The sequence below is a fragment of the Anas platyrhynchos genome, chromosome 33, assembly GCF_047663525.1.
Source record: "Anas platyrhynchos isolate ZD024472 breed Pekin duck chromosome 33, IASCAAS_PekinDuck_T2T, whole genome shotgun sequence".
NCBI lineage: Eukaryota > Metazoa > Chordata > Aves > Anseriformes > Anatidae > Anas > Anas platyrhynchos.
Window position 1 is genome coordinate 3,536,415 of NC_092618.1, and position 24,695 is coordinate 3,561,109.

Genomic DNA, 24,695 nt, shown 5'->3' on the forward strand with positions numbered 1-24,695 from the left:
GTTCTCGTTTGTCGTAAAGTTTAATGGGAGTGGATTGTGGGTTTTAGAGAAGATCAGGTGAGTTTCGGGTGGTTTTCGTGGGAATTGCTTAGTTTTTGTTGTTTTTTCTTCTGATGCAGTTCTTGTTTCGGGTGTTTTTGACGTGTTTTGGGGTCTCCGTTGTGTTTTAGTTGGGTTCATGTTGGTCATCGTGTTGGAAAAGCGTAAATTGTGGGTTTTGGAGAACATCAGGTAAGCTTAGGGGGACTTTAGGTGTGGATCTATGGATTTTGGGGAATTTATTTCAGTTTGAGGGGTGATACTGTTCTTTTTGGTCCTATTTTGGACGTGTTTTGGGGTCTCCATTGGGATTTAGTTGGGTTCATGTTGGTCGTCATGGTGAAAAATTGTGGGTTTTGGAGAACATCGGGTGGGTTTAGGGGGACTTTTGGGGTGGATCTATGGCTTTTGGGGTTTTTCTTTCGTTTTTGGGTTTGATCCTGTTCTTGTTTGGGGTGTTTCTGACGTGTTTTTTTGGTCTCCGTTGGGTTTCGTTGGGTTCTCATTAGTCGTAAATATAAATGGGAGTGGATTGTGTGTTTTGGAGAAGATCAGGTGAGTTTCGGGTGGTTTTCGCGGGAATTGCTTAGTTTTTGTTGTTTTTTCTTCTGATGCAGTTCTTGTTTGGGGTGTTTTTGACGTGTTTTGGGGTCTCCGTTTTGTTTTAGTTGGGTTCATGTTGGTCATTGTGTTGGAAAAGTGTATATTTTGGTTTTTGGAGAACATCAGTTAGGTTTAGGGTGTTTTGGGGTGGATCTATGGCTTTTTGGAATTTCTTTCAGTTTTGGGGGTGATCCTGTTCTTTTTGGGGCTCTTTTTGACGTGTTTTGGGGTCTCCGTTGGGTTTTATTTGGGTTCTTGTTGGTCATCGTGTTGGAAAAGTGTAAATTATGGTTTTTGGAGAACATCAGGTAGGCTTAGGGGGACTTTAGGGGTGGATTCATGTTATATGGGGTTTTCTTTTTTTTTGGGATGATCCTGTTCTTTTTGGGGCTCTTTTTGACGTGTTTTGGGGTCTCCGTTGGGTTTAATTGGGTTCATGTTTGTCAGCATGGTGAAAAAGTGTAAATTGTGGGTTTTGGAGAACATCGGGTAGGTTTAGGGGGATTTTTGGGGTGGATCTTTGGCTTTTGGGATTTTCTTTCATTTTGGGGTTTGATCCTGTTCTTGTCTGGGGTGTTTTTGACGTGTTTTGGGGTCTCCTTTGGGTTTCGTTTGGTTCTCGTTAGAAATAAATATAAATGGGATTGGATTGTGGGTTTTGGAGAAGATCAGGTGAGTTTCGGGTGGTTTTCGAAGGAATTTCATAGTTTTTTTTGTTTTTTCTTCTGATGCAGTTCTTGTTTGGGGTGTTTTTGACGTGTTTTGGGGTGTCCGTTGGGTTTTGTTGAGTTCTCGTTGTTCGTAATGGTAAATGTTAGTGGATTGTGGGTTTTGGAGAAGATCAGGTGAGTTTCGGGTGTTTTTCGTGGGAATTTCTTAGTTTTTGTATTTTTTTCCTTCTGATGCGGTTCTTGTTTGGGGTGTTTTTGACGTGTTTTGGGGTCTCCGTTGTATCTTATTTGGGTTCTCGTTGGTCATCCTGGTGAAAAAGAGTAAATTGTGGGTTTTGGAGAACATCGGGTAGGTTTAGGGGGACTTTTGGGGTGGAACTTTGGCTTTTAGTTTTTCTTTCATTTTTGGGTTTGATCCTGTTCTTGTTTGGGTTGTTTTTGACGTGTTTTGGGGTCTCCGTTTGGTTTTAGTTGGGTTCATGTTGGTCGTCATAGTGAAAAAGTGTAAATTGTGGGTTTTGGAGAACATCGGGTAGGTTTAGGGGGACTTTTGGGGTGTATCTATGGCTTTTGTTTTTTTTTCTTTAATTTTTGGGGGTGATCTTGGTCTTGTTTGTGTTGTTTTTGCTGTGTTTTGTGGTCTCCGTTGGGTTTTAGTTGGGTTCATGTTCGTCGTTATGGTGAAAAAGTGTAAATTGTAGGTTTTGGAGAAGATCGGGTAGGTTTAGGGGGACTTTTGGGGTGGATCTATGGCTTTTAGAGTTTTTCTTTCGTTTTTGGGTTTGATCCTGTTCTTGTTTGGGGTGTTTTTGACGTGTTTTTGGGTGTTTGTTTGGTTTTGTTGAGTTCTCGTTGGTTGTAAATGTAAATGGGATTGGATTGTGGGTTTTGGAGAAGATCAGGTGATTTTCGGGTGGTTTTCATGGGAATTTCTAAGTTTTTGTTGTTTTTTTCTTCTGATGCATTTCTTGTTTGGGGTGTTTTTGACGTGTTTTTGGGTCTCCGTTGTGTTTTAGTTGGGTTCTTGTTGGTCACCATGGAGAAAAATTGTAAATTGTGGGTTTTGGAGAACATCGGGTAGGTTTAGGGGGACTTTTGGGGTGGATCTATGGCTTTTGGGTTTTTCTTTAGTTTTTGGGTTTGATCCTGTTCTTGTTTGAGGTGTTTTTGACGTGTTTTGGGTTCTCCGTTTGATTTAGTTGGGTTCTCGTTGGTCGTAAAGATAAATGGGAGTGGATTGTGGGTTGTGGAGAAGATCAGGTGAGTTTCGGGTGGTTTTCGAGGGAATTGCTTAGTTTTTGTTGTTTTTTCTTCTGATGCAGTTCTTGCTTGAGGTGTTTTTGACATGTTTTGGGGTCTCCGTTGTGTTTTATTTGGGTTCTTGTTGGTCATGATGGTGAAAAAGTATAAGTTCTGGGTTTTGGAAAACAACAGGTAGGTTTAGGGGGACTTTTGGGGGTGGATCAATGGCTTTTGGGTTTTTCTTTCGTTATTGGGTTTGATCCTGTTCTTGTTTGGGGTGTTTTTGATGTGTTTTGGGGTCTCCGTTGGGTTTTGTTGGGTTCTTTTTGGTCATAAATGTAATTGGGACTGGATTGTGGGTTTTGGAGAAGATCAGGTGAGTTTCGCGTGTTTTTCGTGGGAATTGCTTAGTTTTTTTTTTTTTTTTCTTATGATTCAATTCTTGTTTGGTGTGTTTTTGACGTGTTTTGGGTTCTCCGTTGTGTTTTAGTTGGGTTCTTGTTGGTCATCGTGTTGGAAAAGTGTAAATTATGGTTTTTGGAGAACATCGGGAAGGCTTAGGGGGACGTTAGTGGTGGATTCATGGTATTTGGGGTTTTCATCTGTTTTTTTGGGTTGATCCTGTTCTTTTTGGGGCTCTTTTTGACGTGTTTTGTGGTCTCCATTTGGCTTAATTGGGTACATGTTGGTCGTCATGATGAAAAAGTGTAAATTGTGGGTTTGGGAGAACATCGGGTAGGTTTAGGGGGACTTTTGGGGTGGATCTATGGCTTTTGGGTTTTTCTTTCGTTTTTGGGTTTGATCCTGTTCTTCTTTGGGTTGTTTTTGACATGTTATTTTGTCTCCGTTTGGTTTTAGTTGGGTTCATGTTGGTCGTCATAGTGAAAAAGTGTAAATTGTGGGTTTTGGAGAACATCGGGTAAGTTTAGGGGGACTTTTGGGGTGTATCTATGGCTTTTGAGGTTTTCTTTCGTTTTGGGGTTTGATCCTGTTCTTGTTTGGGGTGTTTTTTATGTGTTTTGGTGTCTCCATTGGGTTTCGTTAGGTTCTCGTTGGTCGTAAAGGTAAAGGGGAGTGGATTGTGGGTTTTAGAGAAGATCAGGTGAGTTTCGGGTGTTTTTCATGGGAATTTCTTAGTTTTTGTTGTGTTTTCTTCTGATGCAGTTCTTGTTTGGCGTGTTTTTGACGTGTTTTGGGGTCTCCGTTGTGTTTTAGTTGGGTTCATGTTGGTCATTGTGTTGGAAAAGTGTAAATTGTGGGTTTTGGAGAACATCAGGTAAGCTTAGGGGAACTTTAGGTGTGGATCTATGGATTTTGGGGAATTTCTTTCAGTTTGGGGGGTGATCCTGTTCTTTTTGGTCCTATTTTTGACGTGTTTTGGGGTCTCCGTTGGGTTTTAGTTGGGTTCAAGTTGGTCGTCATGGTGAGAATTTTATATTGTGGGTTTTGGAGAACATCGGGTAGGTTTAGGGGGACTTTTGGGGTGGATCTTTGACTTTTGGGTTTCTCTTTCATTTTTGGGGGTGATCCTCTTCTTGTTTGGGGTGTTTTTAACGTGTTTTGGGGTCTCCATTGGGTTTTGTTGGGTTTTCCGTGGTCATCGTGTTGGAAAAGTGTAAATTATGGTTTTTGGAGAACATCGGGAAGGCTTAGGGGGACGTTAGTGGTGGATTCATGGTATTTGCGTTTTCATCTGTTTTTTTGGGTTGATCCTGTTCTTTTTGGGACTCTTTTTAACGTGTTTTGTGGTCTCCATTTGGCTTAATTGGGTACATGTTGGTCGTCATGATGAAAAAGTGTAAATTGTGGGTTTGGGAGAACATCGGGTAGGTTTAGGGGGACTTTTGGGGTGGATCTATGGCTTTTGGGTTTTTCTTTCGTTTTTGGGTTTGATCCTGTTCTTCTTTGGGTTGTTTTTGACATGTTATTTTGTCTCCGTTTGGTTTTGTTGAGTTCTCGTTTGTCGTAAAGTTTAATGGGAGTGGATTGTGGGTTTTAGAGAAGATCAGGTGAGTTTCGGGTGGTTTTCGTGGGAATTGCTTAGTTTTTGTTGTTTTTTCTTCTGATGCAGTTCTTGTTTGGGGTGTTTTTGACGTGTCTTTGGGTCTCCGTTGTGTTTTAGTTGGGTTCATGTTGGTCATCGTGTTGGAAAAGCGTAAATTGTGGGTTTTGGAGAACATCTGGTAGGCTTAGGGGCACTTTAGGGGTGGATCTATGGATTTTGGGGAATTTCTTTCAGTTTTGGGGGTGATACTGTTCTTTTTGGTCCTATTTTGGACGTGTTTTGGGGTCTCCATTGGGATTTAGTTGGGTTCATGTTGGTCGTCATGGTGAAAAATTGTGGGTTTTGGAGAACATCGGGTGGGTTTAGGGGGACTTTTGGGGTGGATCTATGGCTTTTGGGGTTTTTCTTTCGTTTTTGGGTTTGATCCTGTTCTTCTTTGGGTTGTTTTTGACATGTTATTTTGTCTCCGTTTGGTTTTAGTTGGGTTCATGTTGGTCGTCATAGTGAAAAAGTGTAAATTGTGGGTTTTGGAGAACATCGGGTAAGTTTAGGGGGACTTTTGGGGTGTATCTATGGCTTTTGGGTTTTTCTTTCGTTTTTGGGTTTGATCCTGTTCTTCTTTGGGTTGTTTTTGACATGTTATTTTGTCTCCGTTTGGTTTTAGTTGGGTTCATGTTGGTCGTCATAGTGAAAAAGTGTAAATTGTGGGTTTTGGAGAACATCGGGTGGGTTTAGGGGGACTTTTGGGGTGGATCTATGGCTTTTGGGTTTTTCTTTCGTTTTTGGGTTTGATCCTGTTCTTCTTTGGGTTGTTTTTGACATGTTATTTTGTCTCCGTTTGGTTTTAGTTGGGTTCATGTTGGTCGTCATAGTGAAAAAGTGTAAATTGTGGGTTTTGGAGAACATCGGGTAAGTTTAGGGGGACTTTTGGGGTGTATCTATGGCTTTTGAGGTTTTCTTTCGTTTTGGGGTTTGATCCTGTTCTTGTTTGGGGTGTTTTTTATGTGTTTTGGTGTCTCCATTGGGTTTCGTTAGGTTCTCGTTGGTCGTAAAGGTAAAGGGGAGTGGATTGTGGGTTTTAGAGAAGATCAGGTGAGTTTCGGGTGTTTTTCATGGGAATTTCTTAGTTTTTGTTTTGTTTTCTTCTGATGCAGTTCTTGTTTGGCGTGTTTTTGACGTGTTTTGGGGTCTCCGTTGTGTTTTAGTTGGGTTCATGTTGGTCATTGTGTTGGAAAAGTGTAAATTGTGGGTTTTGGAGAACATCAGGTAAGCTTAGGGGAACTTTAGGTGTGGATCTATGGATTTTGGGGAATTTCTTTCAGTTTGGGGGGTGATCCTGTTCTTTTTGGTCCTATTTTTGACGTGTTTTGGGGTCTCCGTTGGGTTTTAGTTGGGTTCAAGTTGGTCGTCATGGTGAGAATTTTATATTGTGGGTTTTGGAGAACATCGGGTAGGTTTAGGGGGACTTTTGGGGTGGATCTTTGACTTTTGGGTTTCTCTTTCATTTTTGGGGGTGATCCTCTTCTTGTTTGGGGTGTTTTTAACGTGTTTTGGGGTCTCCATTGGGTTTTGTTGGGTTTTCCGTGGTCATCGTGTTGGAAAAGTGTAAATTATGGTTTTTGGAGAACATCGGGAAGGCTTAGGGGGACGTTAGTGGTGGATTCATGGTATTTGGGGTTTTCATCTGTTTTTTTGGGTTGATCCTGTTCTTTTTGGGACTCTTTTTAACGTGTTTTGTGGTCTCCATTTGGCTTAATTGGGTACATGTTGGTCGTCATGATGAAAAAGTGTAAATTGTGGGTTTGGGAGAACATCGGGTAGGTTTAGGGGGACTTTTGGGGTGGATCTATGGCTTTTGGGTTTTTCTTTCGTTTTTGGGTTTGATCCTGTTCTTCTTTGGGTTGTTTTTGACATGTTATTTTGTCTCCGTTTGGTTTTGTTGAGTTCTCGTTTGTCGTAAAGTTTAATGGGAGTGGATTGTGGGTTTTAGAGAAGATCAGGTGAGTTTCGGGTGGTTTTCGTGGGAATTGCTTAGTTTTTGTTGTTTTTTCTTCTGATGCAGTTCTTGTTTGGGGTGTTTTTGACGTGTCTTTGGGTCTCCGTTGTGTTTTAGTTGGGTTCATGTTGGTCATCGTGTTGGAAAAGCGTAAATTGTGGGTTTTGGAGAACATCTGGTAGGCTTAGGGGCACTTTAGGGGTGGATCTATGGATTTTGGGGAATTTCTTTCAGTTTTGGGGGTGATACTGTTCTTTTTGGTCCTATTTTGGACGTGTTTTGGGGTCTCCATTGGGATTTAGTTGGGTTCATGTTGGTCGTCATGGTGAAAAATTGTGGGTTTTGGAGAACATCGGGTGGGTTTAGGGGGACTTTTGGGGTGGATCTATGGCTTTTGGGGTTTTTCTTTCGTTTTTGGGTTTGATCCTGTTCTTCTTTGGGTTGTTTTTGACATGTTATTTTGTCTCCGTTTGGTTTTAGTTGGGTTCATGTTGGTCGTCATAGTGAAAAAGTGTAAATTGTGGGTTTTGGAGAACATCGGGTAAGTTTAGGGGGACTTTTGGGGTGTATCTATGGCTTTTGGGTTTTTCTTTCGTTTTTGGGTTTGATCCTGTTCTTCTTTGGGTTGTTTTTGACATGTTATTTTGTCTCCGTTTGGTTTTAGTTGGGTTCATGTTGGTCGTCATAGTGAAAAAGTGTAAATTGTGGGTTTTGGAGAACATCGGGTGGGTTTAGGGGGACTTTTGGGGTGGATCTATGGCTTTTGGGTTTTTCTTTCGTTTTTGGGTTTGATCCTGTTCTTCTTTGGGTTGTTTTTGACATGTTATTTTGTCTCCGTTTGGTTTTAGTTGGGTTCATGTTGGTCGTCATAGTGAAAAAGTGTAAATTGTGGGTTTTGGAGAACATCGGGTAAGTTTAGGGGGACTTTTGGGGTGTATCTATGGCTTTTGAGGTTTTCTTTCGTTTTGGGGTTTGATCCTGTTCTTGTTTGGGGTGTTTTTTATGTGTTTTGGTGTCTCCATTGGGTTTCGTTAGGTTCTCGTTGGTCGTAAAGGTAAAGGGGAGTGGATTGTGGGTTTTAGAGAAGATCAGGTGAGTTTCGGGTGTTTTTCATGGGAATTTCTTAGTTTTTGTTGTGTTTTCTTCTGATGCAGTTCTTGTTTGGCGTGTTTTTGACGTGTTTTGGGGTCTCCGTTGTGTTTTAGTTGGGTTCATGTTGGTCATTGTGTTGGAAAAGTGTAAATTGTGGGTTTTGGAGAACATCAGGTAAGCTTAGGGGAACTTTAGGTGTGGATCTATGGATTTTGGGGAATTTCTTTCAGTTTGGGGGGTGATCCTGTTCTTTTTGGTCCTATTTTTTACGTGTTTTGGGGTCTCCGTTGGGTTTTAGTTGGGTTCAAGTTGGTCGTCATGGTGAGAATTTTATATTGTGGGTTTTGGAGAACATCGGGTAGGTTTAGGGGGACTTTTGGGGTGGATCTTTGACTTTTGGGTTTCTCTTTCATTTTTGGGGGTGATCCTCTTCTTGTTTGGGGTGTTTTTAACGTGTTTTGGGGTCTCCATTGGGTTTTGTTGGGTTTTCCGTGGTCATCGTGTTGGAAAAGTGTAAATTATGGTTTTTGGAGAACATCGGGAAGGCTTAGGGGGACGTTAGTGGTGGATTCATGGTATTTGGGGTTTTCATCTGTTTTTTTGGGTTGATCCTGTTCTTTTTGGGACTCTTTTTAACGTGTTTTGTGGTCTCCATTTGGCTTAATTGGGTACATGTTGGTCGTCATGATGAAAAAGTGTAAATTGTGGGTTTGGGAGAACATCGGGTAGGTTTAGGGGGACTTTTGGGGTGGATCTATGGCTTTTGGGTTTTTCTTTCGTTTTTGGGTTTGATCCTGTTCTTCTTTGGGTTGTTTTTGACATGTTATTTTGTCTCCGTTTGGTTTTGTTGAGTTCTCGTTTGTCGTAAAGTTTAATGGGAGTGGATTGTGGGTTTTAGAGAAGATCAGGTGAGTTTCGGGTGGTTTTCGTGGGAATTGCTTAGTTTTTGTTGTTTTTTCTTCTGATGCAGTTCTTGTTTGGGGTGTTTTTGACGTGTCTTTGGGTCTCCGTTGTGTTTTAGTTGGGTTCATGTTGGTCATCGTGTTGGAAAAGTGTAAATTGTGGGTTTTGGAGAACATCTGGTAGGCTTAGGGGCACTTTAGGGGTGGATCTATGGATTTTGGGGAATTTCTTTCAGTTTTGGGGGTGATACTGTTCTTTTTGGTCCTATTTTGGACGTGTTTTGGGGTCTCCATTGGGATTTAGTTGGGTTCATGTTGGTCGTCATGGTGAAAAATTGTGGGTTTTGGAGAACATCGGGTGGGTTTAGGGGGACTTTTGGGGTGGATCTATGGCTTTGGGGGTTTTTCTTTCGTTTTTGGGTTTGATCCTGTTCTTGTTTGGCGTGTTTTTGACGTGTTTTGGGTTCTCCGTTTGGTTTCGTTGGGTTCTCGTTAGTCGTAAATATAAATGGGAGTGGATTGTGTGTTTTGGAGAAGATCAGGTGAGTTTCGGGTGGTTTTCGCGGGAATTGCTTAGTTTTTGTTGTTTTTTCTTCTGATGCAGTTCTTTTTTGCGGTGTTTTTGACGTGTTTTGGGGTCTCCGTTGTGTTTTAGTTGGGTTCATGTTGGTCATTGTGTTGGAAAAGTGTATATTTTGGTTTTTGGAGAAAATCAGTTAGGTTTAGGGTGCTTTTGGGGTGGATCTATGGTTTTTGGGGAATTTCTTTCAGTTTTGGGGGTGATCCTGTTCTTTTTAGGGCTATATTTACATGTTTTGGGGTCTCCGTTTTTTTTTAGTTGGGTTCATGTTGGTTGTCATTGTGAGAAAAGGTAAATTGTGGGTTTTGGAGAACATCAGGTAGGTTTAGGGGGACTTTTGGGGTGGATCTATGGCTTTTTGGAATTTCTTTCAGTTTTGGGGGTGATACTGTTCTTTTTGGTCCTATTTTGGACGTGTTTTGGGGTCTCCATTGGGATTTAGTTGGGTTCATGTTGGTCGTCATGGTGAAAAATTGTGGGTTTTGGAGAACATCGGGTGGGTTTAGGGGGACTTTTGGGGTGGATCTATGGCTTTTGGGGTTTTTCTTTCGTTTTTGGGTTTGATCCTGTTCTTCTTTGGCGTGTTTTTGACGTGTTTTGGGTTCTCCGTTTGGTTTCGTTGGGTTCTCGTTAGTCGTAAATATAAATGGGAGTGGATTGTGTGTTTTGGAGAAGATCAGGTGAGTTTCGGGTGGTTTTCACGGGAATTGCTTAGTTTTTGTTGTTTTTTCTTCTGATGCAGTTCTTTTTTGCGGTGTTTTTGACGTGTTTTGGGGTCTCCGTTGTGTTTTAGTTGGGTTCATGTTGGTCATTGTGTTGGAAAAGTGTATATTTTGGTTTTTGGAGAAAATCAGTTAGGTTTAGGGTGCTTTTGGGGTGGATCTATGGTTTTTGGGGAATTTCTTTCAGTTTTGGGGGTGATCCTGTTCTTTTTAGGGCTATATTTACATGTTTTGGGGTCTCCGTTTTTTTTTAGTTGGGTTCATGTTGGTTGTCATTGTGAGAAAAGGTAAATTGTGGGTTTTGGAGAACATCAGGTAGGTTTAGGGGGACTTTTGGGGTGGATCTATGGCTTTTTGGAATTTCTTTCAGTTTTGGGGGTGATCCTGTTCTTTTTGGGGCTCTTTTTGACGTGTTTTGGGGTCTCCGTTGGGTTTTAGTTGGGTTCTTGTTGGTCATCGTGTTGGAAAAGTGTAAATTATGGTTTTTGGAGAACATCAGGTAGGCTTAGGGGGACTTTAGGGGTGGATTCATGTTATATGGGGTTTTCTTTTTTTTTGGGATGATCCTGTTCTTTTTGGGGCTCTTTTTGACGTGTTTTGGGGTCTCCGTTGGGTTTAATTGGGTTCATGTTTGTCAGCATGGTGAAAAAGTGTAAATTGTGGGTTTTGGAGAACATCGGGTAGGTTTAGGGGGATTTTTGGGGTGGATCTTTGGCTTTTGGGATTTTCTTTCATTTTGGGGTTTGATCCTGTTCTTGTCTGGGGTGTTTTTGACGTGTTTTGGGGTCTCCTTTGGGTTTCGTTTGGTTCTCGTTAGAAATAAATATAAATGGGATTGGATTGTGGGTTTTGGAGAAGATCAGGTGAGTTTCGGGTGGTTTTCGAAGGAATTTCATAGGTTTTTTTGTTTTTTCTTCTGATGCAGTTCTTGTTTGGGGTGTTTTTGACGTGTTTTGGGGTGTCCGTTGGGTTTTGTTGAGTTCTCGTTGTTCGTAATGGTAAATGTTAGTGGATTGTGGGTTTTGGAGAAGATCAGCTGAGTTTCGGGTGTTTTTCGTGGGAATTTCTTAGTTTTTGTATTTTTTTCCTTCTGATGCGGTTCTTGTTTGGGGTGTTTTTGACGTGTTTTGGGGTCTCCGTTGTATCTTATTTGGGTTCTCGTTGGTCATCCTGGTGAAAAAGTGTAAATTGTGGGTTTTGGAGAACATCGGGTAGGTTTAGGGGGACTTTTGGGGTGGAACTTTGGCTTTTAGTTTTTCTTTCATTTTTGGGTTTGATCCTGTTCTTGTTTGGGTTGTTTTTGACGTGTTTTGGGGTCTCCGTTTGGTTTTAGTTGGGTTCATGTTGGTCGTCATAGTGAAAAAGTGTAAATTGTGGGTTTTGGAGAACATCGGGTAGGTTTAGGGGGACTTTTGGGGTGTATCTATGGCTTTTGTTTTTTTTCTTTAATTTTTGGGGGTGATCTTGGTCTTGTTTGTGTTGTTTTTGCTGTGTTTTGTGGTCTCCATTGGGTTTTAGTTGGGTTCATGTTCGTCGTTATGGTGAAAAAGTGTAAATTGTAGGTTTTGGAGAAGATCGGGTAGGTTTAGGGGGACTTTTGGGGTGGATCTATGGCTTTTAGAGTTTTTCTTTCGTTTTTGGGTTTGATCCTGTTCTTTTTTGGGGTGTTTTTGACGTGTTTTTGGGTGTTTGTTTGGTTTTGTTGAGTTCTCGTTGGTTGTAAATTTAAATGGGATTGGATTGTGGGTTTTGGAGAAGATCAGGTGAGTTTCGGGTGGTTTTCATGGGAATTTCTAAGTTTTTGTTGTTTTTTTCTTCTGATGCATTTCTTGTTTGGGGTGTTTTTGACGTGTTTTTGGGTCTCCGTTGTGTTTTAGTTGGGTTCTTGTTGGTCACCATGGAGAAAAATTGTAAATTGTGGGTTTTGGAGAACATCGGGTAGGTTTAGGGGGACTTTTGGGGTGGATCTATGGCTTTTGGGTTTTTCTTTAGTTTTTGGGTTTGATCCTGTTCTTGTTTGAGGTGTTTTTGACGTGTTTTGGGTTCTCCGTTTGATTTAGTTGGGTTCTCGTTGGTCGTAAAGATAAATGGGAGTGGATTGTGGGTTGTGGAGAAGATCAGGTGAGTTTCGGGTGGTTTTCGAGGGAATTGCTTAGTTTTTGTTGTTTTTTCTTCTGATGCAGTTCTTGCTTGAGGTGTTTTTGACATGTTTTGGGGTCTCCGTTGTGTTTTATTTGGGTTCTTGTTGGTCATGATGGTGAAAAAGTATAAGTTCTGGGTTTTGGAAAACAACAGGTAGGTTTAGGGGGACTTTTGGGGGTGGATCAATGGCTTTTGGGTTTTTCTTTCGTTATTGGGTTTGATCCTGTTCTTGTTTGGGGTGTTTTTGATGTGTTTTGGGGTCTCCGTTGGGTTTTGTTGGGTTCTTTTTGGTCATAAATGTAATTGGGACTGGATTGTGGGTTTTGGAGAAGATCAGGTGAGTTTCGCGTGTTTTTCGTGGGAATTGCTTAGTTTCTGTTGTTTTTTTTCTTATGATTCATTTCTTGTTTGGTGTGTTTTTGACGTGTTTTGGGTTCTCCGTTGTGTTTTAGTTGGGTTCTTGTTGGTCATCGTGTTGGAAAAGTGTAAATTATGGTTTTTGGAGAACATCGGGAAGGCTTAGGGGGACGTTAGTGGTGGATTCATGGTATTTGGGGTTTTCATCTGTTTTTTTGGGTTGATCCTGTTCTTTTTGGGGCTCTTTTTGACGTGTTTTGTGGTCTCCATTTGGCTTAATTGGGTACATGTTGGTCGTCATGATGAAAAAGTGTAAATTGTGGGTTTGGGAGAACATCGGGTAGGTTTAGGGGGACTTTTGGGGTGGATCTATGGCTTTTGGGTTTTTCTTTCGTTTTTGGGTTTGATCCTGTTCTTCTTTGGGTTGTTTTTGACATGTTATTTTGTCTCCGTTTGGTTTTAGTTGGGTTCATGTTGGTCGTCATAGTGAAAAAGTGTAAATTGTGGGTTTTGGAGAACATCGGGTAAGTTTAGGGGGACTTTTGGGGTGTATCTATGGCTTTTGAGGTTTTCTTTCGTTTTGGGGTTTGATCCTGTTCTTGTTTGGGGTGTTTTTTATGTGTTTTGGTGTCTCCATTGGGTTTCGTTAGGTTCTCGTTGGTCGTAAAGGTAAAGGGGAGTGGATTGTGGGTTTTAGAGAAGATCAGGTGAGTTTCGGGTGTTTTTCATGGGAATTTCTTAGTTTTTGTTGTGTTTTCTTCTGATGCAGTTCTTGTTTGGCGTGTTTTTGACGTGTTTTGGGGTCTCCGTTGTGTTTTAGTTGGGTTCATGTTGGTCATTGTGTTGGAAAAGTGTAAATTGTGGGTTTTGGAGAACATCAGGTAAGCTTAGGGGAACTTTAGGTGTGGATCTATGGATTTTGGGGAATTTCTTTCAGTTTGGGGGGTGATCCTGTTCTTTTTGGTCCTATTTTTGACGTGTTTTGGGGTCTCCGTTGGGTTTTAGTTGGGTTCAAGTTGGTCGTCATGGTGAGAATTTTATATTGTGGGTTTTGGAGAACATCGGGTAGGTTTAGGGGGACTTTTGGGGTGGATCTTTGACTTTTGGGTTTCTCTTTCATTTTTGGGGGTGATCCTCTTCTTGTTTGGGGTGTTTTTAACGTGTTTTGGGGTCTCCATTGGGTTTTGTTGGGTTTTCCGTGGTCATCGTGTTGGAAAAGTGTAAATTATGGTTTTTGGAGAACATCGGGAAGGCTTAGGGGGACGTTAGTGGTGGATTCATGGTATTTGGGGTTTTCATCTGTTTTTTTGGGTTGATCCTGTTCTTTTTGGGACTCTTTTTAACGTGTTTTGTGGTCTCCATTTGGCTTAATTGGGTACATGTTGGTCGTCATGATGAAAAAGTGTAAATTGTGGGTTTGGGAGAACATCGGGTAGGTTTAGGGGGACTTTTGGGGTGGATCTATGGCTTTTGGGTTTTTCTTTCGTTTTTGGGTTTGATCCTGTTCTTCTTTGGGTTGTTTTTGACATGTTATTTTGTCTCCGTTTGGTTTTGTTGAGTTCTCGTTTGTCGTAAAGTTTAATGGGAGTGGATTGTGGGTTTTAGAGAAGATCAGGTGAGTTTCGGGTGGTTTTCGTGGGAATTGCTTAGTTTTTGTTGTTTTTTCTTCTGATGCAGTTCTTGTTTGGGGTGTTTTTGACGTGTCTTTGGGTCTCCGTTGTGTTTTAGTTGGGTTCATGTTGGTCATCGTGTTGGAAAAGTGTAAATTGTGGGTTTTGGAGAACATCTGGTAGGCTTAGGGGCACTTTAGGGGTGGATCTATGGATTTTGGGGAATTTCTTTCAGTTTTGGGGGTGATACTGTTCTTTTTGGTCCTATTTTGGACGTGTTTTGGGGTCTCCATTGGGATTTAGTTGGGTTCATGTTGGTCGTCATGGTGAAAAATTGTGGGTTTTGGAGAACATCGGGTGGGTTTAGGGGGACTTTTGGGGTGGATCTATGGCTTTGGGGGTTTTTCTTTCGTTTTTGGGTTTGATCCTGTTCTTGTTTGGCGTGTTTTTGACGTGTTTTGGGTTCTCCGTTTGGTTTCGTTGGGTTCTCGTTAGTCGTAAATATAAATGGGAGTGGATTGTGTGTTTTGGAGAAGATCAGGTGAGTTTCGGGTGGTTTTCGCGGGAATTGCTTAGTTTTTGTTGTTTTTTCTTCTGATGCAGTTCTTTTTTGCGGTGTTTTTGACGTGTTTTGGGGTCTCCGTTGTGTTTTAGTTGGGTTCATGTTGGTCATTGTGTTGGAAAAGTGTATATTTTGGTTTTTGGAGAAAATCAGTTAGGTTTAGGGTGCTTTTGGGGTGGATCTATGGTTTTTGGGGAATTTCTTTCAGTTTTGGGGGTGATCCTGTTCTTTTTAGGGCTATATTTACATGTTTTGGGGTCTCCGTTTTTTTTTAGTTGGGTTCATGTTGGTTGTCATTGTGAGAAAAGGTAAATTGTGGGTTTTGGAGAACATCAGGTAGGTTTAGGGGGACTTTTGGGGTGGATCTATGGCTTTTTGGAATTTCTTTCAGTTTTGGGGGTGATCCTGTTCTTTTTGGGGCTCTTTTTGACGTGTTTTGGGGTCTCCGTTGGGTTTTAGTTGGGTTCTTGTTGGTCATCGTGTTGGAAAAGTGTAAATTATGGTTTTTGGAGAACATCAGGTAGGCTTAGGGGGACTTTAGGGGTGGATTCATGTTATATGGGGTTTTCTTTTTTTTTGGGATGATCCTGTTCTTTTTGGGGCTCTTTTTGACGTGTTTTGGGGTCTCCGTTGGGTTTAATTGGGTTCATGTTTGTCAGCATGGTGAAAAAGTGTAAATTGTGGGTTTTGGAGAACATCGGGTAGGTTAAGGGGGATTTTTGGGGTGGATCTTTGGCTTTTGGGATTTTCTTTCATTTTGGGGTTTGATCCTGTTCTTGTCTGGGGTGTTTTTGACGTGTTTTGGGGTCTCCTTTGGGTTTCGTTTGGTTCTCGTTAGAAATAAATATAAATGGGATTGGATTGTGGGTTTTGGAGAAGATCAGGTGAGTTTCGGGTGGTTTTCGAAGGAATTTCATAGGTTTTTTTGTTTTTTCTTCTGATGCAGTTCTTGTTTGGGGTGTTTTTGACGTGTTTTGGGGTGTCCGTTGGGTTTTGTTGAGTTCTCGTTGTTCGTAATGGTAAATGTTAGTAGATTGTGGGTTTTGGAGAAGATCAGGTGAGTTTCGGGTGTTTTTCGTGGGAATTTCTTAGTTTTTGTATTTTTTTCCTTCTGATGCGGTTCTTGTTTGGGGTGTTTTTGACGTGTTTTGGGGTCTCCGTTGTATCTTAGTTGGGTTCTCGTTGGTCATCCTGGTGAAAAAGAGTAAATTGTGGGTTTTGGAGAACATCGGGTAGGTTTAGGGGGACTTTTGGGGTGGAACTTTGGCTTTTAGTTTTTCTTTCATTTTTGGGTTTGATCCTGTTCTTGTTTGGGTTGTTTTTGACGTGTTTTGGGGTCTCCGTTTGGTTTTAGTTGGGTTCATGTTGGTCGTTATGGTGAAAAAGTGTAAATTGTGGGTTTTGGAGAAGATCGGGTAGGTTTAGGGGGACTTTTGGGGTGGATCTATGGCTTTTAGAGTTTTTCTTTCGTTTTTGGGTTTGATCCTGTTCTTTTTTGGGGTGTTTTTGACGTGTTTTTGGGTGTTTGTTTGGTTTTGTTGAGTTCTCGTTGGTTGTAAATGTAAATGGGATTGGATTGTGGGTTTTGGAGAAGATCAGGTGATTTTCGGGTGGTTTTCATGGGAATTTCTAAGTCTTTGTTGTTTTTTTCTTCTGATGCATTTCTTGTTTGGGGTGTTTTTGACGTGTTTTTGGGTCTCCGTTGTGTTTTAGTTGGGTTCTTGTTGGTCACCATGGTGAAAAATTGTAAATTGTGGGTTTTGGAGAACATCGGGTAGGTTTAGGGGGACTTTTGGGGTGGATCTATGGCTTTTGGGTTTTTCTTTAGTTTTTGGGTTTGATCCTGTTCTTGTTTGAGGTGTTTTTGACGTGTTTTGGGTTCTCCGTTTGATTTAGTTGGGTTCTCGTTGGTCGTAAAGATAAATGGGAGTGGATTGTGGGTTGTGGAGAAGATCAGGTGAGTTTCGGGTGGTTTTCGAGGGAATTGCTTAGTTTTTGTTGTTTTTTCTTCTGATGCAGTTCTTGCTTGAGGTGTTTTTGACATGTTTTGGGGTCTCCGTTGTGTTTTATTTGGGTTCTTGTTGGTCATGATGGTGAAAAAGTATAAGTTCTGGGTTTTGGAAAACAACAGGTAGGTTTAGGGGGACTTTTGGGGGTGGATCAATGGCTTTTGGGTTTTTCTTTCGTTATTGGGTTTGATCCTTTTCTTGTTTGGGGTGTTTTTGATGTGTTTTGGGGTCTCCGTTGGGTTTTGTTGGGTTCTTTTTGGTCATAAATGTAATTGGGACTGGATTGTGGGTTTTGGAGAAGATCAGGTGAGTTTCGCGTGTTTTTCGTGGGAATTGCTTAGTTTTTTTTTTTTTTTTTCTTATGATTCATTTCTTGTTTGGTGTGTTTTTGACGTGTTTTGGGTTCTCCGTTGTGTTTTAGTTGGGTTCTTGTTGGTCATCGTGTTGGAAAAGTGTAAATTATGGTTTTTGGAGAACATCGGGAAGGCTTAGGGGGACGTTAGTGGTGGATTCATGGTATTTGGGGTTTTCATCTGTTTTTTTGGGTTGATCCTGTTCTTTTTGGGGCTCTTTTTGACGTGTTTTGTGGTCTCCATTTGGCTTAATTGGGTACATGTTGGTCGTCATGATGAAAAAGTGTAAATTGTGGGTTTGGGAGAACATCGGGTAGGTTTAGGGGGACTTTTGGGGTGGATCTATGGCTTTTGGGTTTTTCTTTCGTTTTTGGGTTTGATCCTGTTCTTCTTTGGGTTGTTTTTGACATGTTATTTTGTCTCCGTTTGGTTTTGTTGAGTTCTCGTTTGTCGTAAAGTTTAATGGGAGTGGATTGTGGGTTTTAGAGAAGATCAGGTGAGTTTCGGGTGGTTTTCGTGGGAATTGCTTAGTTTTTGTTGTTTTTTCTTCTGATGCAGTTCTTGTTTGGGGTGTTTTTGACGTGTCTTTGGGTCTCCGTTGTGTTTTAGTTGGGTTCATGTTGGTCATCGTGTTGGAAAAGTGTAAATTGTGGGTTTTGGAGAACATCTGGTAGGCTTAGGGGCACTTTAGGGGTGGATCTATGGATTTTGGGGAATTTCTTTCAGTTTTGGGGGTGATACTGTTCTTTTTGGTCCTATTTTGGACGTGTTTTGGGGTCTCCATTGGGATTTAGTTGGGTTCATGTTGGTCGTCATGGTGAAAAATTGTGGGTTTTGGAGAACATCGGGTGGGTTTAGGGGGACTTTTGGGGTGGATCTATGGCTTTTGGGGTTTTTCTTTCGTTTTTGGGTTTGATCCTGTTCTTGTTTGGCGTGTTTTTGACGTGTTTTGGGTTCTCCGTTTGGTTTCGTTGGGTTCTCGTTAGTCGTAAATATAAATGGGAGTGGATTGTGTGTTTTGGAGAAGATCAGGTGAGTTTCGGGTGGTTTTCGCGGGAATTGCTTAGTTTTTGTTGTTTTTTCTTCTGATGCAGTTCTTTTTTGCGGTGTTTTTGACGTGTTTTGGGGTCTCCGTTGTGTTTTAGTTGGGTTCATGTTGGTCATTGTGTTGGAAAAGTGTATATTTTGGTTTTTGGAGAAAATCAGTTAGGTTTAGGGTGCTTTTGGGGTGGATCTATGGTTTTTGGGGAATTTCTTTCAGTTTTGGGGGTGATCCTGTTCTTTTTAGGGCTATATTTACATGTTTTGGGGTCTCCGTTTTTTTTTAGTTGGGTTCATGTTGGTTGTCATTGTGAGAAAAGGTAAATTGTGGGTTTTGGAGAACATCAGGTAGGTTTAGGGGGACTTTTGGGGTGGATCTATGGCTTTTTGGAATTTCTTTCAGTTTTGGGGGTGATCCTGTTCTTTTTGGGGCTCTTTTTGACGTGTTTTGGGGTCTCCGTTGGGTTTTAGTTGGGTTCTTGTTGGTCATCGTGTTGGAAAAGTGTAAATTATGGTTTTTGGAGAACATCAGGTAGGCTTAGGGGGACTTTAGGGGTGGATTCATGTTATATGGGGTTTTCTTTTTTTTTGGGATGATCCTGTTCTTTTTGGGGCTCTTTTTGACGTGTTTTGGGGTCTCCGTTGGGTTTAATTGGGTTCATGTTTGTCAGCATGGTGAAAAAGTGTAAATTGTGGGTTTTGGAGAACATCGGGTAGGTTAAGGGGGATTTTTGGGGTTGATCTTTGGCTTTTGGGATTTTCTTTCATTTTGGGGTTTGATCCTGTTCTTGTCTGGGGTGTTTTTGACGTGTTTTGGGGTCTCCTTTGGGTTTCGTTTGGTTCTCGTTAGAAATAAATATAAATGGGATTGGATTGTGGGTTTTGGAGAAGATCAGGTGAGTTTCGGGTGGTTTTCGAAGGAATTTCATAGGTTTTTTTGTTTTTTCTTCTGATGCAGTTCTTGTTTGGGGTGTTTTTGATGTGTTTTGGGGTGTCCGTTGGGTTTTGTTGAGTTCTCGTTGTTCGTAATGGTAAATGTTAGTGGATTGTGGGTTTTGGAGAAGATCAGGTGAGTTTCGGGTGTTTTTCGTGGGAATTTCTTAGTTTTTGTATTTTTTTCCTTCTGATGCGGTTCTTGTTTGGGGTGTTTTTGACGTGTTTTGGGGTCTCCGTTGTATCTTAGTTGGGTTCTCGTTGGTCATCCTGGTGAAAAAGAGTAAATTGTGGGTTTTGGAGAACATCGGGTAGGTTTAGGGGGACTTTTGGGGTGGAACTTTGGCTTTTAGTTTTTCTTTCATTTTTGGGTTTGATCCTGTTCTTGTTTGGGTTGTTTTTGACGTGTTTTGGGGTCTCCGTTTGGTTTTAGTTGGGTTCATGTTGGTCGTTATGGTGAAAAAGTGTAAATTGTGGGTTTTGGAGAAGATCGGGTAGGTTTAGGGGGACTTTTGGGGTGGATCTATGGCTTTTAGAGTTTTTCTTTCGTTTTTGGGTTTGATCCTGTTCTTGTTTGGGGTGTTTTTGACGTGTTTTTGGGTGTTTGTTTGGTTTTGTTGAGTTCTCGTTGGTTGTAAATGTAAATGGGATTGGATTGTGGGTTTTGGAGAAGATCAGGTGATTTTCGGGTGGTTTTCATGGGAATTTCTAAGTTTTTGTTGTTTTTTTCTTCTGATGCATTTCTTGTTTGGGGTGTTTTTGACGTGTTTTTGGGTCTCCGTTGTGTTTTAGTTGGGTTCTTGTTGGTCACCATGGTGAAAAATTGTAAATTGTGGGTTTTGGAGAACATCGGGTAGGTTTAGGGGGACTTTTGGGGTGGATCTATGGCTTTTGGGTTTTTCTTTAGTTTTTGGGTTTGATCCTGTTCTTGTTTGAGGTGTTTTTGACGTGTTTTGGGTTCTCCGTTTGATTTAGTTGGGTTCTCGTTGGTCGTAAAGATAAATGGGAGTGGATTGTGGGTTGTGGAGAAGATCAGGTGAGTTTCGGGTGGTTTTCGAGGGAATTGCTTAGTTTTTGTTGTTTTTTCTTCTGATGCAGTTCTTGCTTGAGGTGTTTTTGACATGTTTTGGGGTCTCCGTTGTGTTTTATTTGGGTTCTTGTTGGTCATGATGGTGAAAAAGTATAAGTTCTGGGTTTTGGAAAACAACAGGTAGGTTTAGGGGGACTTTTGGGGGTGGATCAATGGCTTTTGGGTTTTTCTTTCGTTATTGGGTTTGATCCTGTTCTTGTTTGGGGTGTTTTTGATGTGTTTTGGGGTCTCCGTTGGGTTTTGTTGGGTTCTTTTTGGTCATAAATGTAATTGGGACTGGATTGTGGGTTTTGGAGAAGATCAGGTGAGTTTCGCGTGTTTTTCGTGGGAATTGCTTAGTTTTTTTTTTTTTTTTTCTTATGATTCATTTCTTGTTTGGTGTGTTTTTGACGTGTTTTGGGTTCTCCGTTGTGTTTTAGTTGGGTTCTTGTTGGTCATCGTGTTGGAAAAGTGTAAATTATGGTTTTTGGAGAACATCGGGAAGGCTTAGGGGGACGTTAGTGGTGGATTCATGGTATTTGGGGTTTTCATCTGTTTTTTTGGGTTGATCCTGTTCTTTTTGGGGCTCTTTTTGACGTGTTTTGTGGTCTCCATTTGGCTTAATTGGGTACATGTTTGTCGTCATGATGAAAAAGTGTAAATTGTGGGTTTGGGAGAACATCGGGTAGGTTTAGGGGGACTTTTGGGGTGGATCTATGGCTTTTGGGTTTTTCTTTCGTTTTTGGGTTTGATCCTGTTCTTCTTTGGGTTGTTTTTGACATGTTATTTTGTCTCCGTTTGGTTTTGTTGAGTTCTCATTTGTCGTAAAGTTTAATGGGAGTGGATTGTGGGTTTTAGAGAAGATCAGGTGAGTTTCGGGTGGTTTTCGTGGGAATTGCTTAGTTTTTTTTGTTTTTTCTTCTGATGCAGTTCTTGTTTGGGGTGTTTTTGACGTGTTTTTGGGTCTCCGTTGTGTTTTAGTTGGGTTCATGTTGGTCATCGTGTTGGAAAAGCGTAAATTGTGGGTTTTGGAGAACATCAGGTAAGCTTAAGGGGCACTTTAGGTGTGGATCTATGGATTTTGGGGAATTTATTTCAGTTTGAGGGGTGATACTGTTCTTTTTGGTCCTATTTTGGACGTGTTTTGGGGTCTCCATTGGGATTTAGTTGGGTTCATGTTGGTCGTCATGGTGAAAAATTGTAAATTGTGGGTTTTGGAGAACATCGGGTGGGTTTAGGGGGACTTTTGGGGTGGATCTATGGCTTTTGGGGTTTTTCTTTCGTTTTTGGGTTTGATCCTGTTCTTGTTTGGGGTGTTTCTGACGTGTTTTTTTGGTCTCCGTTGGGTTTCGTTGGGTTCTCATTAGTCGTAAATATAAGTGGGAGTGGATTGTGTGTTTTGGAGAAGATCAGGTGAGTTTCGGGTGGTTTTCGTGGGAATTGCTTAGTTTTTGTTGTTTTTTCTTCTGATGCAGTTCTTGTTTGGGGTGTTTTTGACGTGTTTTGGGGTCTCCGTTGTGTTTTAGTTGGGTTCATGTTGGTCATTGTGTTGGAAAAGTGTATATTTTGGTTTTTGGAGAACATCAGTTAGGTTTAGGGTGCTTTTGGGGTGGATCTATGGCTTTTTGGAATTTCTTTCAGTTTTGGGGGTGATCCTTTTCTTTTTGGGGCTCTTTTTGACGTGTTTTGGGGTCTCCGTTGGGTTTTAGTTGGGTTCTTGTTGGTCATCGTGTTGGAAAAGTGTAAATTATGGTTTTTGGAGAACATCAGGTAGGCTTAGGGGGACTTTAGGGGTGGATTCATGTTATATGGGGTTTTCTTTTTTTTTGGGATGATCCTGTTCTTTTTGGGGCTCTTTTTGACGTGTTTTGGGGTCTCCGTTGGGTTTAATTGGGTTCATGTTTGTCAGCATGGTGAAAAAGTGTAAATTGTGGGTTTTGGAGAACATCGGGTAGGTTTAGGGGGATTTTTGGGGTGGATCTTTGGCTTTTGGGATTTTCTTTCATTTTGGGGTTTGATCCTGTTCTTGTCTGGGGTGTTTTTGACGTGTTTTGGGGTCTCCTTTGGGTTTCGTTTGGTTCTCGTTAGAAATAAATATAAATGGGATTGGATTGTGGGTTTTGGAGAAGATCAGGTGAGTTTCGGGTGGTTTTCGAAGGAATTTCATAGTTTTTTTTGTTTTTTCTTCTGATGCAGTTCTTGTTTGGGGTGTTTTTGACGTGTTTTGGGGTGTCCGTTGGGTTTTGTTGAGTTCTCGTTGTTCGTAATGGTAAATGTTAGTGGATTGTGGGTTTTGGAGAACATCAGGTAAGCTTAGGGGAACTTTAGGTGTGGATCTATGGATTTTGGGGAATTTCTTTCAGTTTGGGGGGTGATCCTGTTCTTTTTGGTCCTATTTTTGACGTGTTTTGGGGTCTCCGTTGGGTTTTAGTTGGGTTCAAGTTGGTCGTCATGGTGAGAATTTTATATTGTGGGTTTTGGAGAACATCGGGTAGGTTTAGGGGGACTTTTGGGGTGGATCTTTGACTTTTGGGTTTCTCTTTCATTTTTGGGGGTGATCCTCTTCTTGTTTGGGGTGTTTTTAACGTGTTTTGGGGTCTCCATTGGGTTTTGTTGGGTTTTCCGTGGTCATCGTGTTGGAAAAGTGTAAATTATGGTTTTTGGAGAACATCGGGAAGGCTTAGGGGGACGTTAGTGGTGGATTCATGGTATTTGGGGTTTTCATCTGTTTTTTTGGGTTGATCCTGTTCTTTTTGGGACTCTTTTTAACGTGTTTTGTGGTCTCCATTTGGCTTAATTGGGTACATGTTGGTCGTCATGATGAAAAAGTGTAAATTGTGGGTTTGGGAGAACATCGGGTAGGTTTAGGGGGACTTTTGGGGTGGATCTATGGCTTTTGGGTTTTTCTTTCGTTTTTGGGTTTGATCCTGTTCTTCTTTGGGTTGTTTTTGACATGTTATTTTGTCTCCGTTTGGTTTTGTTGAGTTCTCGTTTGTCGTAAAGTTTAATGGGAGTGGATTGTGGGTTTTAGAGAAGATCAGGTGAGTTTCGGGTGGTTTTCGAGGGAATTGCTTAGTTTTTGTTGTTTTTTCTTCTGATGCAGTTCTTGTTTGGGGTGTTTTTGACGTGTCTTTGGGTCTCCGTTGTGTTTTAGTTGGGTTCATGTTGGTCATCGTGTTGGAAAAGTGTAAATTGTGGGTTTTGGAGAACATCTGGTAGGCTTAGGGGCACTTTAGGGGTGGATCTATGGATTTTGGGGAATTTCTTTCAGTTTTGGGGGTGATACTGTTCTTTTTGGTCCTATTTTGGACGTGTTTTGGGGTCTCCATTGGGATTTAGTTGGGTTCATGTTGGTCGTCATGGTGAAAAATTGTGGGTTTTGGAGAACATCGGGTGGGTTTAGGGGGACTTTTGGGGTGGATCTATGGCTTTTGGGGTTTTTCTTTCGTTTTTGGGTTTGATCCTGTTCTTGTTTGGCGTGTTTTTGACGTGTTTTGGGTTCTCCGTTTGGTTTCGTTGGGTTCTCGTTAGTCGTAAATATAAATGGGAGTGGATTGTGTGTTTTGGAGAAGATCAGGTGAGTTTCGGGTGGTTTTCGCGGGAATTGCTTAGTTTTTGTTGTTTTTTCTTCTGATGCAGTTCTTTTTTGCGGTGTTTTTGACGTGTTTTGGGGTCTCCGTTGTGTTTTAGTTGGGTTCATGTTGGTCATTGTGTTGGAAAAGTGTATATTTTGGTTTTTGGAGAAAATCAGTTAGGTTTAGGGTGCTTTTGGGGTGGATCTATGGTTTTTGGGGAATTTCTTTCAGTTTTGGGGGTGATCCTGTTCTTTTTAGGGCTATATTTACATGTTTTGGGGTCTCCGTTTTTTTTTAGTTGGGTTCATGTTGGTTGTCATTGTGAGAAAAGGTAAATTGTGGGTTTTGGAGAACATCAGGTAGGTTTAGGGGGACTTTTGGGGTGGATCTATGGCTTTTTGGAATTTCTTTCAGTTTTGGGGGTGATCCTGTTCTTTTTGGGGCTCTTTTTGACGTGTTTTGGGGTCTCCGTTGGGTTTTAGTTGGGTTCTTGTTGGTCATCGTGTTGGAAAAGTGTAAATTATGGTTTTTGGAGAACATCAGGTAGGCTTAGGGGGACTTTAGGGGTGGATTCATGTTATATGGTGTTTTCTTTTTTTTTGGGATGATCCTGTTCTTTTTGGGGCTCTTTTTGACGTGTTTTGGGGTCTCCGTTGGGTTTAATTGGGTTCATGTTTGTCAGCATGGTGAAAAAGTGTAAATTGTGGGTTTTGGAGAACATCGGGTAGGTTAAGGGGGATTTTTGGGGTGGATCTTTGGCTTTTGGGATTTTCTTTCATTTTGGGGTTTGATCCTGTTCTTGTCTGGGGTGTTTTTGACGTGTTTTGGGGTCTCCTTTGGGTTTCGTTTGGTTCTCGTTAGAAATAAATATAAATGGGATTGGATTGTGGGTTTTGGAGAAGATCAGGTGAGTTTCGGGTGGTTTTCGAAGGAATTTCATAGGTTTTTTTGTTTTTTCTTCTGATGCAGTTCTTGTTTGGGGTGTTTTTGACGTGTTTTGGGGTGTCCGTTGGGTTTTGTTGAGTTCTCGTTGTTCGTAATGGTAAATGTTAGTAGATTGTGGGTTTTGGAGAAGATCAGGTGAGTTTCGGGTGTTTTTCGTGGGAATTTCTTAGTTTTTGTATTTTTTTCCTTCTGATGCGGTTCTTGTTTGGGGTGTTTTTGACGTGTTTTGGGGTCTCCGTTGTATCTT